We start from the raw sequence: 4,608 nt of genomic DNA, 5'->3' as shown, positions 1-4,608 counted from the left end.
ATGTTTATTAAATTACAAAAAGTGTGCAGAGTAACTTGAGAAGACATTTGTTTGTTGGGTGAACTCAGAATTAAAAGATAAAATGGCATATTTTAATAATTCATCTATATCAGAATGAAAATGAGGTCGAAGTATTTTAGGTCTTGTTGGGGTCAAATAGCAGTGTCAGAAAAATAAATGTTTGAGTTTGTAATGGATTCAGTTGCTTGAGAACTCTGTGCTATCCTCGTGATTGATGGGGGGATCAACACATGGATGTCTGGATGGGTGTATTTTAAGAATCTGAAATGCCACAGAATATTAAAAGATGAAAAGGAAGATGCAGATTATCAAATTTTAATTTAAACTGTTCCCTTTAAAGATTAAGAAACGGGAGTTGTGCAAGGTTAAGGGGACTTTCCCAGGACAAACACCTGATTGGCAGATCCAGCGCTGCAGTGCAGATTCCCCCCTAAACTCCCAAGTGTTTTTACACATCTCTTTATTCTTAAAGAGATGGTAAGGCAAACACTTCCGTTCTCTCCCCATCCTTTCCTACTTTTAGTCCCATGATGCGCAATAAAGTTCTGGAATCATGTCAGCATTTGATGCACACTTTGCAAATCACCTTAACATCCAATTAATGTCACCAATATCTGTCCCACCTCGTTAGCTATTTAATTAATCTGCTTCCCTTCTGCAGAAGGATCCTCAGCTCCATTTTTTTCATGATCCTATTATAGCTGAGTGAAAGATCTTAGAGGAGAAGGAATCCTATTTCCTCTTCTCACAATTTGAAGAATGGAACATATTCATACACTTTCAGGGCTTAAATCTCACTTCAATTTATTCTTTTGAAATGTATCAAAAATCTTCCTATGTAAGTATTCTTCAAAGCATTTTTAAAGAAATGTGTATAATAGGATTTGGTAACTGGAAAGGGCTTTTGAATTTGCTGAACCTGTGCACACATTCTGCAATCCAAGAAACGAAAGCCAAGCAATGGTAATGACTCATCTGGGGTCCCAGAGGTAGGCAGTGGGTGAGAATGCCAGGATCCCGTAACCTAAGCCCCTGCTATTTTGTACTACTCTTTTTGTGAATGTTTTGGTATGTTATGCATCTGATACTGTTCTGTGCTTTTCTTTGGTGTGGGTGGGTAAAAGTCCAGGTTTTGTCTTTATTCGAAACTGTAGGCTATAATCATAAAATAGATCTACTATTACATATATTATATTGCTTAGAGTTGTATCATTGTATAAAGGTAGTTCTTGCATAACTTTGCAACACCTACTGATCCTTACAAAAAAGCATCTGAAAGTTTAAGAACTCCTGTTTTTTTTCCATCTACCAGGATTGCTTTCCTGCCAACCAGGCTGTGACCATCGTTATGAGGAGTTAGATGATTGCAAAGGGCTGACTATTCCCTATGCTAGTATCTCTACTCCATGAGTAAATACTAACAAAAACAAGGTGGTGGTTATATTCTCACTTTAAGGGATTAATCACTTACTCCATCTTGATTGGAGGCTCATGCCACTCAAATCAAAGATAGTTGTTATCCATTTATCTTCACTAAAACTATAGTGATATGGCCTCCAAGTTTTGATCATGAAGAAATTACCAGAAGATTATTAAAAATTCATTTTAGACATTGCCTCAAAGAAAGTTACCTGGATTATATATCTGCCTATTTGGGAGTTACTGTATGAATGGGTCTTTAGCTAAGAGTCATAGATAATGAAATTCATCAGTGTATTTTTTGTAGGTCATCACAAAACTTATAATCCTGGCCTTGAGATTGCCATATTTTTATAGTGGCTAAGTTTCTAAAAGTATTCATTACTTTTCATTCACTTATTCAGGAATATTTTGATAATAAACTATGGAAATGACTAAAGTAGTGTACATATTAAGTGTTCACAGTTTGACTTTCCATAAGGCTTATGAAATAATGTACAAATAGCTACCATTCTGCTGAGATGTCACAGTAAATACAATAATGGCACAAAAGTTAAATGTTCCCAAATGGGAAGCCATCTTCATGACTTCCCAAGTCTCTTTTCCAACTAAAAATTTGCCTTTTTTTACATTGAAAAAGAGTTCTACTTCTAAAAGAATATAAAAATAGAAAATGAGTCAAAGAATATTTTACACATATAATTTTGAAGGAAAAGTTATAAACATCAAATGAGATAGTATATATATCATTAAGAATGTACTTTGTCTCACCATACCAAACATCCTGTGAAAATAAAATAGAATTTAATATATAGGAACTGTCTGGATATAACTAAATATTAAAATTTAGGGAATAGACAACTTAAACATAGAATAAGTACTAATATATTCTTGTAAAATTAAGGTCAACTAAAACCTACCTAAAATCTAATTTGTAAATCTATCATTTTGAATTAAAAAATAAAAGAATGTTTCATCAAGCAAGGCACATTTCTTTTAGGCAAGTCTATTTTTAATACCATTCATCTGGGCACAGTGTTGACTTCACTCATTTGTGTGAATGGGCTAATCTACTAATGGAAGCCTTTGGTATATTCATACCCTCACAGATAAAGTTAAACATAATCCAGAACATAGACTATAGAAACATATTCCACAATTAAATAGTCCAGTACTTCAATGAAAAATAATATAACAGTAGTTGCTTGCTAGAAACACACACTAGGCCATCTTTATCTGTGACACTGATTATCGTTTTTGGACAATTTGACTCTACCAGAATGTCGATAGGTTGACATGATACCTTAACATTTATTTTTTTTTTAATTTTTAATCTTCCTCTTTATCTCCTACTCAGTTTCATTTGTACCACTCATAACATGAAGAGTACCCTCCGGCTTTGAGTTCTTTCCATCATATGAAGCATCGGTTGGAGATGTATCTCTGAACACTAACTGAGATGGAAATATGTAACTGCCACTGCACTCTCATCCAAGCAGCACGAAACCGAGCATCCTCCTGGTCAGGATCACACTGCAGTTCCTTAAGTGGGGCTCTTGAGGGACCTGTTGGATAGAGAAGACTCAGTAATTTACAGTCTATCTAGCATTTGAAATTACAGAATTTATGCTAATAGAAAAGTTCCATTCATTAATATTCAAACTTCGAGTTCTCTTACTGTTACCTGTCAAGTTAAAGAAATACCATTTAAAAATATTGCAGACTATATTTTGAATGACTTCAAATTGCCAACTGAAACATTTCAGATTGTGCCAGTTATAATTTTTCCATTAATAACAACCCAGGATCTAGTCTAAGCCAGTAAGATGTTATGCTTTGGGGAAAAAAATTATCCCTGTCCTCAAGGCCATCTGACAAGTTTCAAGTGATTGCTAGAAAAATGTATTATCTTCTCAATGGCTTCCAAAGGCTTCCTCACTGATTCTGTCTCCTGCCATGCTAAGCTAAGATGAGAACTCTCTGAAGTGAAGTTCTGTCCTTAGTGGGGTGCTTCCTACATGGAAGGAGTGGGGTGAGGAGATGGGAGAGGGAGAAAGAGACACAGAGAAAGGATGGGAAAGAAAGAGGAGGGGGTGGGGAGAAAGCTGTGGAATGAATGTTAGGGCCTAGCTTTTCATTACAAATCCACTTATCCTTAAAATAGGACTATTAACAGTTATGTATTACTTTAAAAATTATGACAAAAGCTACATCATCAGGAGTTGTGAAGAACCAAGAAATAAAAGCTACAGATTCGGTGACTTTCTTCTCCTCCCACTAGAAAAAGTCTTAGAAATGCAGAGATTAATTTGTGTGTGTATATACATATATATGTGTATATATGTATATATGTGTGTGTGTATATATATCTATATCAGTATGGTATTCAGTTTTACCTAGGATCTAGAATGGAGTGTGGTATATTTTCTATGTTACCAGAGTCAGTTCCTACTGATTTTTGCAGCGTCTGACACTCTGTTGGCTATTCACGATATGTATGTTGAGTGAATACACAAAGGATACATTAAAATTAGAGTTATGTCATCAAAACATTTGCTTAGTCTATAATACAAAGGAAACTCACAAAGACACAAAGACTGCTAAATCTAGGTTGAATATGTGAACATTATTTATCAGACTCATAGAGAAGATGGTTTCTCAAATACACCGCTGGCCTTAGCAGATGTCCCTAAACCTTGAATAAATATCCAAAGATGAAGATCTGGAATTTCACCATGTTTTTGGCGGGAGAATTGTTCACTCATGAAGCTACAAACCAAAGCCTACTGTGAGCTGGTAATCTGCAGAAACTTTTTTTTCTTGTTGGTATGGATTACACTTGGCATATTGACCAAAGACATACTTTCTTTACACTACTTTTCTTTAGTGAAAAAGGAGTATATTCAAAATATGCTTAGTTTTTATTATCAAAATATGAAAACTCCAATGATCTAATTATTAACTGTCATTAGGAAGAAAATACTAGTAACAGGAATGATCTGGACTCCATTTTAGAACCTAAGTACCTATTTTTTTTCTTAGTGCTAGCTACTGCAGTCTGCTTGTCTTGCTTGTGATGGTTCTGGTCAGTTCTACTTGCTTTGGTACTGTTATGACCTTCAGTAAAAGTGACTGGGCTTTGTGCTTTGGACATAGTACTACCAGAGG

The 4,608-nt window shown here is 34.9% G+C and overlaps 1 protein-coding gene across 4 annotated transcripts in view; it reads right to left on the bottom strand.

Moving 5' to 3' along the window:
• Nucleotides 1–286: 286 nt before the first annotated feature.
• The window catches only part of Kcna3 (potassium voltage-gated channel subfamily A member 3), a 17,085-nt gene continuing 12,763 nt past the window's right edge, over nucleotides 287–4,608 (bottom strand). For all 4 annotated transcript variants that reach the window (XM_031375122.1, XM_031375119.1, XM_031375121.1 and 1 more), the window contains one exon: nucleotides 287–3,005. The gene's annotated coding sequence lies outside the window, so the exon portion shown is untranslated. The remainder of the gene's footprint in view (nucleotides 3,006–4,608) is intronic.

Source organism: Mastomys coucha, unplaced genomic scaffold (assembly GCF_008632895.1).
Source record: "Mastomys coucha isolate ucsf_1 unplaced genomic scaffold, UCSF_Mcou_1 pScaffold16, whole genome shotgun sequence".
Lineage (NCBI taxonomy): Eukaryota > Metazoa > Chordata > Mammalia > Rodentia > Muridae > Mastomys > Mastomys coucha.
The sequence above is the reverse complement of the archived record's forward strand: the minus strand, read 5'-3'. Positions and strand labels throughout refer to the sequence as shown.